This window comes from Cricetulus griseus, chromosome X, assembly GCF_003668045.3.
Source record: "Cricetulus griseus strain 17A/GY chromosome X, alternate assembly CriGri-PICRH-1.0, whole genome shotgun sequence".
In the NCBI taxonomy this organism is placed as follows: domain Eukaryota; kingdom Metazoa; phylum Chordata; class Mammalia; order Rodentia; family Cricetidae; genus Cricetulus; species Cricetulus griseus.
In genome coordinates this window covers 110,669,625-110,684,235 of record NC_048604.1, presented here as the reverse complement: position 1 = coordinate 110,684,235, position 14,611 = coordinate 110,669,625, and the positions used below count along the sequence as shown (strand labels likewise).

The window sequence follows — 14,611 nt, the reverse complement described above, 5'->3', positions numbered from 1 at the left end:
GAAAAATGGTTTTAAGGCAGTTCCTAGGAATAAACAAGGATGACCAAACATAAAACTCTAAATAACAGTGGAAATGGTGCTTGAACTGCCCTTCCTCTGTAATCAGATTGAGGACTACCATACTTGTCATGATAGGATCTTCCTCTAGTGTCAACAAAGAGTTGTCTTCTCCATTTCACAATATCAATGAGAGAGATGGGGACAAGAAGGGGAGTGAACACCATAGTTCTGCTGCCATCACTTAGTGAACAATAATGTTGCTCTTGGAGCTGATGATTGGCAATTCAGGGAGAAAGGGGATAAGCAGAAGGCATGCACAAGTGAGGACTATGGAGCAGGTGAGTATAGGGTAATTCCAATGGTATGTATGTGTGCACTGCTGTGAAGAAACCCATTATTTGTGTTCTTCCAGTCCCTTTTTGGGACTGGGACTGCATTTTATTTGATAGAGATGCCTATGATGCAGGAAGCCTTTGGTGTGGTCCCAACCCTCACATAAGAGAGGTGTATTAGCGATGGGCCTCTAAAGCTGGTCTTGGGATGTGGAGGAAGAAGGATCAGAACCTAGAGATCACCCTGATTAAAAAGGGAATTTGCAGCTAGACTGAACTACATGAGACCCAACACCTAAGCCATGATAAATACAAAAATGCAACACATTTCATTGAATACATAGGTGTTCCCATTGACACACAGTGATGGGGAATGTACTACTGTGTATGTTTATCTTATTGATTATTGAATAAAATACTGTTTGGCCAATGAGACAGCAAGTTAGACAGAACTAGGAGTCAAAAAGGATTCTTGGAAATGTAGTAGAGAAGTGCTGATCCAGGCAGGAAGTGACATAGCAAGGAGACTCATATTTAAGCGAAAGAGAAACAAGAAAGGCCCTCTCTTTTCCCCTCGGCTCCTGCTCCAGCGGCACGATGTGATCCACCAGCTAGGAGGGACGCCAATAAGGCGTCCGATAAGATAAGTCTTATAAAATATATAGATGTATGATAATTGAGACTGAGCTAACAGATGAGAATCCTAGTCATTGGCCAAGCAGCATTGTAACTAATACAAGTCTCTCTGTGTATTCATTTGGGCCTAACTCGGGCAGGCGGCTGTCGTAAAGCTCACACATGGCAGTGGGGCTCAGGCGGCTTTTGGCAGAAAGATTTATAGTAACAACACAGTGTTCCTTGAGCAGCAAGTTGCTCCTTAATCTGCTTGATCCTTCATGTAAGACATGCTGGGCAGTTTCAGTGCGTTCCACTTAGACACAGACTAAGAAATGGAAATTATTGGTCTGTGATAGACTCTACGAGTAAGGAAATCCCAGTCTGTCACACACTGGTTCTCACTCCTTTTCAATGTAACTAACTATGGACACCTCCCTGCTACACCACCACCCCTAGGACTGGGTTAAGGACAAGTTTTCCCTCCCTCCACTGTTTGTTCACTCTCTGTCTTGCAAGTGCTTTTTGGTCACAATGAGTCCCAGCAAGGCTTCAGAGCCTCTGGCAGGTCCTCTTCAGTGCTGCCAAACTGTCCACTGGGATGGGTGTGTGAGGGGGAGCTGATGGTCTCAGGGCCCTCAATTAGACCGTGAAACTTCATTTCACATGAAAAGGAAAAAGAAATCTAGTTGATTCCTCAAGGTAAGAAGCTAACCAACAGTTAGACCTAATCCTGTTTCCTTCCCCTAACTTACTTTACCCTGTCTCTGCAGGGACAGAGCCAATCTTCCTGAGAAAGTATCCTCCATCTGCTTACAGGCTCTGGAGCCATCTAGACTCCAGTTTATAAGAGAGCTCTGCATAGAGGGCCCTGCTTTTCTGGGCCATCAATAGGCCTTCAGCTCTGGGAGTCCTGCTCACTGTCTCCCTTCAAGTCTTCTCTCCACTGTACAACATCTGTTTTCCAGGCAGCGTGCACTGTGTCCAGAGACAGCCAAAGGTCATCAGACTCCTAAGATCAGGTGAGGTGAGAATGTGAGAATTTTTGGTTCATGAGACTCAGCTCATATATAATCTTTGTCTATCAAGCATACCTGGGCTTCCCAAGTGAGGAGTTGTATCCGGTTCCTAGTGTCATGGCTATGACATAATGATTTAAAACCCTGTGAAGAATATTTGGTCCTCTTCTTGTTGGAGAATCTGAACCTCGACAGGTTGTCTGGCATTCAGGAGGCAATTAGACTTAATGACTTCCAGAACAAACTCCACTTCTGTCTTTGGGCCTAATGACTTACAACATCCCTCTCCCACTTCAAGTTTCTTCAATCATTGACAGGGTATGATATCCCATCCCATGTAGCAAGATAAAAAATTAGGCACTGCTGTGTGATTTCTTGGATGGTGTAGTCTATAAAGTGAGTTTCATGCCAGCTATGGTCAAACAGTGAGACTCTCAATCAATAGAACTAAATAAATGTAAACAAAGGAAAAATGCCCACTGAAAATGAAGAGGACTGTCACAGATATATATCAAAGAAACCACTTAAGATGTACTGGAAGGTTTATGTAAAACGATGTGTGTTGTGGACTGTGTAACAGCCAGGATTGGAAAAGTCTTAGATGTCTGATGATTGGAATATTAAATTGTGATCTATCCCATATGAATGTCTCCTGTGGCATAATACTAAGTGAAAACTGAATAGGAATGAGGGTCACTTAAGTAGAAGTCAAAGAACTCCAGAATTTGTGTGCATAGAGGAAGGGAATTCCTTTATGAAACCATCCTGGAAGTTCTACCTACACCACTTTAGTGGTTTTGTTAGACCTCAGGAGCAACAGCTGACAGGACCTAGGTGCGCGCACGCACACACACACACACACACACACACACACACACACACACACACACACAGAGAGAGAGAGAGAGAGAGAGAGAGAGAGAGAGAGAGAGCTGTGTGTTCATAGTGGCTGCTGGAGGATGCTGAAGGGAGAGCACCGAAGGGAACTGGGGAAGCCTCTCTAACAGCTCCTGACTGGGCTCAGATGCTGGGCAGCAAGCATACATGGTCCAGTTGCACATGTTCAGAAGGAGCTCAACTCCCACAGGAAGCAGAGTGAGATTGGACATGGGGTCAACCCCATATGGCCTTCTGAAGCTTGGAGATGGTGACATAATAAACTTCAGTCACCTGTAGCTATATCTTTGGTGGCAGATTGACATAGCATTGACAGAAAACCAACTGGGTTGGAAAAGGGCTATTGTCCTGGATGTAAGCAATCAGAGATGCCATGTCCTGTAATGTTTCAGTTGGTAGCAGAGGATTTTCAAAGAAAGGGTTTGCATTCCTACACTGGCTGTTGTTTAATGTCCTGAATATCTAGTGAGTGCAACACCTTGCATAACCAGACCCCTGCATTTGTATTTTTGGTACCACTATTAGTGCACCGTGACTAGAAATCCTGATGACTTGTCCAAAAAATCAGGTGTTTCCAGGTTTCTTTGGCTTAATCTTCCAGTCACTTGTGATGAAGACATATTAAAAGAAAATAAGTAACTTACATAGGGAGGGCAAGCAACACACACACACACACACACACACACACACACACACACACACACACACACACCCTACTTTTTCTTTTTCCTTATTTACATTATTAATCTCTCATAGTATAAATCCACAGCACAGCAGAACATTCAGTCCTCCCTCCACTCCTCCCTCTTTCAACTCTTGTATCCCCAGATGTATTTCTCTGTTTCCCTTCAGTAAAGAGAAGGCTCCTGGAGATACCAACAGAACATAACCTAACAAATTCCAATAATGAGACTAGGCACAAATCCACTTATCAGGGTGGAGAAGGACAAACAGTAAGGGGGAAAAGGCACCAAGGGCACTTAAAGAATCAGACACGAAATCACTTACTCATTTAGGCCTCCCATAAGAGCATTGAGCTAACAACCATGACATTTATGGAGAGGACATAGTAGAGAACCATGCAGGCTCTGTGATTGTTTCTTCCGTGTCTGTTAGACCCCATGAGTCATCATCAGTAGATTCTGTGGCCCTATTCTCCTGGTGTCCTTAAACCCACTGGCTCTGAAAGTTCCTCCTCTCCTTCTTCCTAGAGAGCTCTTAGAGCTCCCAGTGGAGGAACCCATAGAAATCTCCAATTTGGGCTCTCTCATGCCTAGCTGGATGGCTGTGTCTCTGCATCTAGACGAGCAGTATTTTAAACAAAGTCCATTACCTGCCATGCACAAATGGGAAAATCTAGGACCTTGCATCACTATCTGGTGCAAGGTCACTTCAGGCATGCAATGAAATACTCATCTTAGTGTAGGATGCTGTGTACAAGTTTGCAGGAGTTGGGGATTTCCAGTTGATGGTGGCAGATGGGTAGGATTTTTGAGGAAACTGTATTGGTAGTCAGCAGAGCATCCAGGTTCAGTCCAAGCAGGTGTAGGGCAAGGAAACTAGGAACTACCCATGCTACGTAGGAAGCATGCTATCACTTCTGTGGTGGGAGGGATCCTTAATGAGATGCCCAGAAGTGTTGCAGAATGTAGAAGAGGAAAGTGGGACCAGAAGGAAGGATACCTGTCAGTGTGAATGAAAAGAGAAGAAGGGCTCTGAGTAGGGTGATTGCTTTCATTATTCTATGTTAAATAAAGTCTTTGTATTTCAATAGACATAGTTTTGAAATGCTTCCCAACACCACTTACACACACCTCCCAGCCTGCTTGTGGGAGTTACTTAAGTCTCTTGGGCAAGGGCTATATTAAGTAGCACTTTGGAGATGCTGAAAGAAAATATGAATATTTTCAAGATCTCCATCATACTGGGATAGTCCCTGGAGAAGTAATATGGCCACTGTTCTGAACCCGAGTCTTTTGGTGACAAAGTGCTCAGAATGGTCATTCCCGAGAACTTCTATCATCTCAGGCCTATGGCTGACTACAGGGCAACAACTCTCAGTCAGTCTTTTTATAGGGAAAGGTAGAATGTAAATGAGCATTCAGAGAAAACATTTAAATGTCATTTCCATGCAGAAGCCCTCTGAAAAGTGCCCATTGTTCATTCCAACTCTCACCCAGTGAGACAAGAAGCACTGAGGAAATTGTTGTCCTAGACACATCCAGAGCCATGTATTGGTTAAAATTGTCAGTCTTCAGTCTGAGAAGGACTACTGACTACTGAAGAGGCAGGTTCACCTTTCATCAGATCTGGGAATGCACATGATTCTTAAAGGCCCCTCAGTGACTGTGGCAGAGCATGGAGAGGGTGATGGTCTCTCAGCTGTTCTGATTCACAGGCCTGAGTTTGAACATAGGACTAGGTCAGTGTGGGTGTCCTGAGAAGACATTTTTAAGCATGATGAGTTGCCAGGAGCTGAGGAATACCTCTTATGTTTGGTGTGTCAGGATCTCCTCAAAGAGCCTCCTGTTAAATCACATTCATCCATTCCAAAACTGTGCCTGTGTGAGACTAGTTGTTACCTCCCATACACAGAAGACACTAGAGTGCTGAAAGTAACAACACAGTGTCTTACAAATGCTGACACAGTACATAGATGCAAGTTCACAAATAGTGGAATGGGATATAGACAAAAGCTTGCATGTGGTACAGCAGGGCCTTAGAAATAAGCTAAAAATGGTGGGATGGGACATAGACACAAGGTCCAAGTTGTCGGGTGATACCTAGACATGAGGTTAAAAATGGTGAGGTAGGATATAGACAGAAGCTTAAAATTCTGGAGCTGTGACATGGACACAAACTCAAAAATGGCAGAGTGATAAACAGACACAAGCTCACAAATGGTAGAGCTGGGATTTACACACAAGCATTGTGAACCCAGAGCTGGCAGCCATCTTGAAGGAATGGTCTTCAGGCTCATTCCTTGGATTTTAACTTTAAGCACATTCATTTGCATTTTCCCCTCATGTTCTGTTGACTGTGCCATTTCTCTGGTTTCTCAGTGGGCCCAGATTAGGCTTTTGGGTGAGCTGAGGCTGAGGTTCTTCCCCACTCTCAGGAAGCATCTTCAGGTCTACTGAGTCATTCCAGAAGCCCCAGGATGTTATGTGGTCAACATTTTCATCTGTGACAATGAGACAGCTGTTCTATTAGACAAACAAGGAAAATCCAGTGGATGTGGCTTCATTCAAAACTAAAGGGAAGGAAGAGAGCTGCTTGCATTATCTGTGAATGGTGCAGTGATGATGGCTATTGTTTTGACCCCATCTGCAGACATCTCAGATACCTTCACCATATCTCCTACCTGAATTCTTCTCACACTTCCACTACTGGCATTGTTGAGGCACCACGGGGTGAATTTGGGCATGGATCCATCTTGTTTCTGTGCAGATAGTTGGAATCTCTTGTTTCAAAATATAAATATATCACACATTTAAATACACTGAGCTCCTTGGAGCCATTATTTATGTGACACTGTTAGGTGCCCTGATCCTGTTGGTGATGCTGTTCCTTGAAGGGATAGTATTTATTTTACCTTCTTGTATTGTATTTATTATATTTTAATATTATCTCTTAGAGTCTTTTCTTTCCTATTGAGAGCACAAATGGAATAGATCTGGGTGAGAGGAGAAGTGTGGAGGAACTAGGAGGAGTTGGTTTGTGACCAAATTTTTCTTTCAAAGCCCTTCAAGATCAATCTGTGATGCTTGAAATCTTTGGATGTGTGCACATCCAAGAGCAGGTGCACATTTGAACACATAACAATTCAGACAACAGTGTAAAACCTGTGCAGGCTCAGGGAAATGCCTGCTCTGTGAAAGGCCATTTTGGGCCTGGGGATTTAACTCAGACTCTAATGGTGCTTGAGGTACAAACATGAGTGCCTGATTTCAGTGAGAAAATACCAGGCATGGTGGCATGCGGTGAGGGTCCTAGGTCTCATGAGGAAGAGATTGGTGGGAAGAGTGGTTGGGATCACTGTCCAGCAAGCGTAGGCTAATCTCCAGCATTGCCCACAAGGGATGGAGAGCAATGGTAACAATTGCTCTAATTTTGGGTGCCCTTTCTCCATTCCAGACATTTCTTTTACTCCAGTTACATTTATTAACGGCCTACTGTGTGACAGTAAGTGGCCTAGGATCTGGAAATAAGGGTAGAAGTAGACTAGGAACTGGACATCATCAAGGGCACTATCTAAAATATCTGCCCTTGTGGAGTTTATGTGATACTGGGGACTACAGTTGTCAACACTGAAGTAAATGAATCAACCTGGTGTGCTTTGCAGTGCAGTGTAAAGTAGACATTTGCTGTTAGGAAAGCAAACAGGAGTGGAGGTGGGAGAACAGAGGGGTGTGTGTTGTCAGTGGTGATTGGTGGGCATGCACTCAAGGTTTCTTTTGAGATTGATATTACATCATCTCTCTCTTCTTGTTTCCCTCCAAAACCTCCCCTATTGTCCTCCTGTGTTCCCTTTCAAATTCATTGTCTCCTTTTCTGTGAATGGTTGTTGTATTCATAGTGCATACATATTCCTCAATACAACCTGCCCAGTCTGTATAATGTTATTTGCAGGTATACTTTCAAGGATGATCATTTGGTATTACATAACCTATGGGTGTGGACCTGTTGGGGGGAAGTATATCATTCCCTGGTCTCAGCATTCCTTAGCTGTCTCTACCTGTATAATACTTCATGATCCCCATCTGCTACCTCCACCCCACAACCATGTCCATGTTAGCATTATTTTGGGGTCATCCTTGTTCATCTCTGTTTATGCAGTCATTTCTGTGAGGCTTTATGTGTGTAGCTTCTGACATTCTTAGGAGATACATTCTCACAGAAAACTCTCTGATCTTCTAGCTCTAACAATGTTTCTGAGCCCTCTTCCACAATGATCCCTGAGCCTTGACTACAGGAGTTTTCTTGTAGATATATCTGTTCAGAACCTTCTTCACAACTCTGCATTTTGATTGGTTGTGGTTTTCTGTATTGATGTTAGGATGTTACAAAATGTCATTTCCTTAGTGATGGCTAAGGACTAGACTTATCTGTAAGTATGATGAAATATAGTTAGAATGTAGTTGGGGTTTATGCTGGTTTGGTGAGTTGTAGAATGTCCTGCAACATTCATGATTTCATCAGGCTGTGGATACTTGGCTAGCTTTCCAGTATCAGGCATTATTTCTATCTTTTGACTTGGGCCCTAAGTCTACATTGAAAGCTGTTGTTATACCCAATGTATGTGTGTCTGTCAATACTGCACCCTTAGGTTTATCATGCCAGGGAATACACTTTTGTTGTTGTCCTATTTTTGCTTTCCTTTTTTGATAAATGTTATTTTATCAACACAGCCCTGGCTGTCCTGGATCTCACTCTGCAGACAACCCTAGGCTGGAACTCCAAGTTCCACCTGCCTCTGCCTCTAGAGTGCTGAGATAATAGTTGTGCACCTCCATGCCAAGCTCTGGCCCAGCACACACTGTTAAGCAGAGTGTTCCAGCCAGCTTCACTGAGAAGGTCCTGCCTGAGCAGATAGTGTAGACAGAGAGGATTTAAGGTGTATAGGTGTCTGGAGTAAGAGTAAGAACAGGAGTAATGAATATAGGAGAGTTAGGAATGTTTCATAGTCTGTGGTAGGGCATCAAAACACTGTGCTAGGCAGGGGAAGACATGGACTTGTTAGATAACTCTAGAAGTGGTTACAACCTAAGGCAGAAGCTGTGGGATATAAGGAAAGATTGTATGTGGGATTTGGAAAAGCTGGTCTCTCTGTGAATGAAGTATGCTCTCTGTATAATTCAGAGAGCAGAGGGTATGTGGGAAAAGGCTGCCAATGACCCTCCAAGCAGCAGGTGCTAGGTACTAGGAGTCAAGGGAGATAAAAGTTGTTGTCATCCTCCATTTTATTCAGGTCAGGAGTAAAAAATCACTTGTTACATTTGATAACCTGAGAGCATACTTGGAGGACAGGACAGCGTGCCAGTTACCCATCAAAGAGGCTTTCTCTTTTTCAGTTTCTATTAGTGTATCCTAACCAAAGAATTAATAATTTTATAGTTCCCTATGTGCACATAATATAATTTGGCTATATTCACCCCTCTTACTACTCTTTGTTACCCTTCTCCTACCCTTTCCCAATCCCTACTTAAAGACCCAGTGCTCCTTTATTTAATTTTTTGTCCCTTTTTGTTGGCTTTTAGCTTACTTTTGATTCTACGGCTTTCATGTGAGAAGACCTGTAATATTTGTCTCCCCAAACCTGGCTTATTTCACACAAAATCCAGCATCTTCCTTCAAACACTGTAGCTTCCTCCTTCCTTGCAGCCAATGAAACTGCCATTTGTAGGGACCACATTTCCCTTATCAATTCGTCCATGACAGGAACCTAGGCTGAATCCATGATTTGGTTTCCCTTAGTACTATGGATATTCAGCTACCTCTGTGGTAAGGTGCTTTTGATTCCTTTGCATTACACCCATGAATCCATGAATCTTATGACTGGACTGTATGGAAGTTCTATTGTAAAGGTTTGGACAAGCAAACATAACTATCTCCAATATAGTCAGACTGATTTACATATGCTTTGGGGAACCCTATCTTATTTACTCAAACAAGTCCTGTACATGGTCTTTGCTTTGATATTCTATGCTTCCCTTCCTCCTCCCTCTCTCTGTGTGTTTGGGTTGGTGTAACATATATTTGACCACACATCTTCAAATGATACACCAGTTATTTCATTGGTTTCAAAGAAAACCTTGTGTCATTCCTAATAATTTCCTCTAGTGCAAAACACTTGTTCTGCCACTCAAAGACACCCCACCCAGGAGTGGTGGTAATCAAATACAGAGAGTTAAAAGATCTTGCCAAGAGCCAAATGTTCCTCTGCCAACATGCACTCAGCTTTTCTCCAGTGCATCCAACCTTTCAACAATGCACACAAACTTGCCTCTACAGATGCATCTTTAGCTAGGAATTATATAGATCTAAGCTGTTATAGCAATGCATGTGTTGAAATCACCCCACACTGGCCATCCCCTCACCCAGTTCTGTCCCCAGAAAGGTTGTAGCTACTAGCTGCATTGACAGGGTTCTGGGATGTGGAAGATGACCTGTGCCTTTCTTGCTGCTCTCTCCAAGACATTCTGTGCTTTCCATGATCTGACCTGTGCAGCTAAAAGATCAGAAGTCATGGGACATTCCTGGTCAACCTCAGTCTGTGCCCAGTGGCTTTCTCCTTCTGTTCACTTTACTTTTCTCAGGTATTCTACTTGTCTCAGCAAGGTGTGTGAATTATCAAAGTATTGCCTGAGCTGTGGGTTACATAGAGCACACATATCATGCACAGGAATCTAATACATTTAAGCCTCTCTGGTTAATGTGGCTGTGGCTAATGGAGAAATGGATCATTTGGTGTTGGATTATGGGAGGTCTCTTTGATGTGTTCTGTTCTCCTGCCCAAGCAAGTGGGACTGCAACTCTAGCACTGTTCTTAGGGCCTTAAGTACTCCTGTTAAGTACTGTGTTTGTAGAAAATTAAACCTCAAAGACATCCACTTAGACAGGACTGCCCTTAATCACATTAATGCAGGGAGTAAGAGCTTAAAGGAAAGTTTAAGAAGAGGGTATTTGTGAAGCATCGCTTCAGAAGAAATCAGCATCTTACATTAAGAAATAGTTATCTGTGCACTCCCACTTGAAGGAATTCTGTCCTGGGCTCCTGGTGCCTCACATAATCAAGTACAAGGAAAACTGGACTAAAACCAATATTAAAGATGCAAACAGCACACTGTTTGTTTCTGGATGTGTTGGTATCCATAAAAAACAAAACAAAATGGTATAGTGGGAAATTACCAATACAGAGTCAGGTAGAAATATAAGGGTATTTAATAGGGAAAAGCCTTACTTACAGAGCAACCTAGGCAGCCGGCATGGCAGCAGTCTGTACCACAAGTACAAAAGTGATACTGAAAGAGAAAACGCAGTCCCCTCAAAGTCTCACTCTATGTAACCCTGACCACGCCCTCACAAGCATGGTTAGGCACACCTGTAGCCAGCCTCTAAGTAGGCGTGGCTACAGCTTCCCCTACAATTCCCCTTTTAGTCTAAAAGAGGATTAAAACTTAACAGTGTAATATATCCAAAATTAACAATCATAAAGGTGAAATATAAGAAGATACAACAATCTGCTTATGTCATATCCTAACTATCTATTTTAACTAAACCCTAAAGTCAACTGAAAGAGGTGTCCAAGCCTGAACACCTCCTTCCAATCCCAACCATAAATAATAGGAAGCTATCCCTAACCAGGTATATACACTATCCTAAGTGACAACAATGGGGAAAGGGGGCGTAGCATCCTCCAAGTTACTTTCTGATGAAACGGGATGACATTAGCCTTGTGGGATCCTGTAGGAAGAAAATGTTAGTATAGTAAAAGCCTTGAATGGATTGTATAGATGGGATTCACTTGATTGAAGATCTCGCTTGAAATCCTCAACTTGATTGAAGTCAGTACCCAAGCCTCTGGCCGGAGTGTAGAGCAAGTTGGATCCAGTGCAGTCGAGGAGGTGTGGCCCATTTTCTTTCCAAGGTGTCCAGGGATTGCTGACAGGCAGGTCTTCATTGGCTGTGAATTATTAAGAGTTTGTACAGTAAATGCAAATTTTTCTCTATCATTTTCCTGTAATGGTATTGTGAAAAAACAGTCTTTAAATCAATGACTATGATAGGCCATCCTTTAGGTATTAAGGAAGGTAATGGCATTTCAGGTTGCAGAGAGCCCATTGGTTGAATTACCTTATTTATGGCTCTCAGGTCTGTCAGCATTCTCCACTTACCTGACTTCTTTTTGATAACAAATACAGGAGAATTCCAAGGACTTGTAGATTCTTCTATATGTCCAGCATCTAGTTGTTCCTGTACTAACTTTTCTAAAGCCTCTAGCTTCTCAGAGGTCATAGGCTATTGTCCTACCCAAACTGGTTCATCTGTAAGCCACTTCAATTATCCAGGCAGGAAATGACATAGCAAGGAGACTCATATTTAAGCAAAGGAGAAACAGGAAGGGCCCCTCTTTTCCCCTCCCCTGCTCCTTCAGTGGCACGATGTGATCCACCAGCAAGGAGGGATGCCAATAAGGCGTCCGATAAGTCTTATAAAATACATAGATGTATGATAATTAAGACTGAGCTAGCAGATGAGAATCCTAGCCATTGGCCAAACAGCTTTGAATCTAATACAAGTTTTTCTGTATTCATTTGGGCCTAACTCGGGCAGGAAGCTGGCGTAAAGCTCACATGTGGCAGTGGGGCTCAGGTGGCATTTGGCGGGAAGATTTACCGTAACAAAATGGTTGCACAAACTAGTTAGAAACTAAGATTTCCTTTGCTGAAACCATCAGGGTCTCCTTCTGAGATGTGTATTTGCACTTGTTTGTAGAAGCTCCAGGAATGTGTTCAGCAGAAGCTGTTTTCAATTGACCCTTGTGTTTGTAATATGTGCTTTTCTTCTTTGAAAGGATGGAAGAAGAGCAGCAGCCTGAGAGTTCAGTATCACCCCAAAAGAAAGCAAAGCTAGCTGAAATCAAGAGAAAGAAACGTGTCAGATCACTCTTACCCCATCAAAGGGACAGGAAAAGTAAACTGTCTTCCTCTCAAGGTGCAGATCAGGAGACTTTCAAATGTGAATGTCACTGCTGCCTGAAGTATGCAGGAAACACGTCCGGAATGTCTGCGGGGGCCAGAATAGAAACAACCTCTCATTCACCCTCCTTAGAAAAGCTGACACTAGATCTCAGTAACTTGACACTCAACCCGTGTGCACCCCAGCCCAATCTTATGCAAGAAACAACACAGAAATTAGAAAATGACAACATGCATAGCGAACAGAACGACAAAAGAATGCTTAAAAGGCTGCTCCACTAATGGACAGAATAACTCTGGCCTTGCCACTCTCCTTAGAAGACCATCAGAGCCAACAGGATCCTGAATGTCAACATCACCAACCGATCCCTGGGGTGAAATCTTTTGGGGGCATGGTCATGAGGAGTAAATATGTCCAGTCTTGTAACAATAACACCATCACATGGAGAGACTCACACCTATTCTGGAAATGTTGCATTCTTTTCCTTAGTAGTTTTGGCATCCTTCCTGGTACATTTTGGGTTAGACACTCCCAGGCAAGGGCAATCACATAGTGGGGTTTCTATACCCCCCATATGCTATTCTTATGGGTGAGAAACCATTATATTCTCCTCAGGTTTTGGCTTTTCTTTCCTTCCTTATTTGTTGCTTTCAAAAGGGCCTCTGTTCCATTTTATTGACTGGAGGGCAGAAGGAACACCAGGTCTGGTGGAATTCTGTGTGTGAGTGTGTTTGTCTCTCTCTCTCTCTCTCTCTCTCTCTCTCCTCTCTCTCTCTCTCTCTCTCTCTCTCTCTCTCCGTGTGTGTGTGTGTGTGTGTGTGTGTGTGTGTGTGTGTGTGTGTGTGTGAAATTTTTGTTTCGAAGCTTTTGGCTGATGTTTTGTTTTTGTTATGACAAATCAAGCTTGCCCAGAGATCAGAAGGCAGAGCTCCCTACTACTTAACCACAGAAGCTACATTGTGGTGGTTCAAGCCTTTAATCCCATCACTAGAGAGGTGGAGAAAGGAAGTGATAAGGTGGGGTGAAGACATGTTCACAGCTCTTTTGGTCAGAGGATACTGAGAGGTAAGAAGTCACTGGTGGCTGCTCCTCAGGATCTCTGATGTTCCGTGTTCTTACCCCATTGTTTGACTTCTGATTTTTTGTTGATTAAGGTTCATTATAGTTATGCTTCACCGAACTATTATAGATACAGAAGAATGCGAATATATTGAGCATTCTTCTTATAATTTGTCCCCATTATATTTTGCTGTACTCTTTACACAACCATATAACCCTTCAAGAGCAGGACACTAACACTGGCACAATCAGTGTGTGCAACTCTCTTTCACTGTGTCATATGTGTAAATGCATTCAATTACCACCACAATCAAGTTTCTTCTCTGTTTCATCAAATGGAGACAATAAAATACATCCTTATAGGAATGAAATATTATTAACTGTTTTGATTTTTTTGCACTTTGTTTCTTTTTGGTGTACACAGTTGCATGTATTGGCATGAGTGTGTGCATGTGATTTCTTTTCTCTTTTTTTAGGTGCTGAGTCTTGTGAGATATTCACCACCCACATTTTGAATATCTACTGAAGTTGTCATTGTGGGTGTCTTATTTATGTGACCATAGTTTTTAGATTTTATGGGTGTAGCTTCCCCATCACATATAGAAGACACTTTTTCATTTCAGCTGTCCTGGTCCTCTGGAGCTTACAATCTTCCTGACCCATCTTTCAATATATTCCCTAAGCCTTTTGTATGGGGGTTTTGTTGTAGTTGTATTCACTGAGGATGGGCCTAGTCAGCTATTCTCAGCAGTTTGACCAGCTGCAAAAAGAAGCTCCTTTGATGAAGTTGAGAGCTAATATTCTTATCTATGCATATAAACATAAGCACTTAGATTGTACTTAGGGTTTTTAAGGAGTGGAAGTAGGGAGCTCCCCTCTAGTGCTCATGGTCTCACCATAATCTAAGATATTCATTGTTTGGGTGGTTGTTTTGTATTTTTGTCTTTTCATGATTTGTTTTATATTTTTCTTCTTGCATAATGTTGC

The 14,611-nt window shown here is 42.6% G+C and overlaps 1 long non-coding RNA gene across 3 annotated transcripts; it reads left to right on the top strand.

Moving 5' to 3' along the window:
* The first annotated feature begins 1,057 nt into the window (after positions 1-1,057).
* On the top strand, positions 1,058-13,021 carry LOC103160599. 3 transcript variants are annotated; one of them, XR_003488213.2, is made up of 3 exons: positions 1,058-1,649; positions 1,721-1,969; positions 12,441-13,021. It is a non-coding gene; the product is annotated as an uncharacterized LOC103160599 (long non-coding RNA). The 3 variants fall into 3 exon arrangements; XR_004771451.1 differs by having other exon boundaries at positions 1,059-1,649; positions 1,767-1,969; XR_003488212.2 differs by having other exon boundaries at positions 1,063-1,969.
* The last annotated feature ends 1,590 nt before the right edge of the window (positions 13,022-14,611 follow it).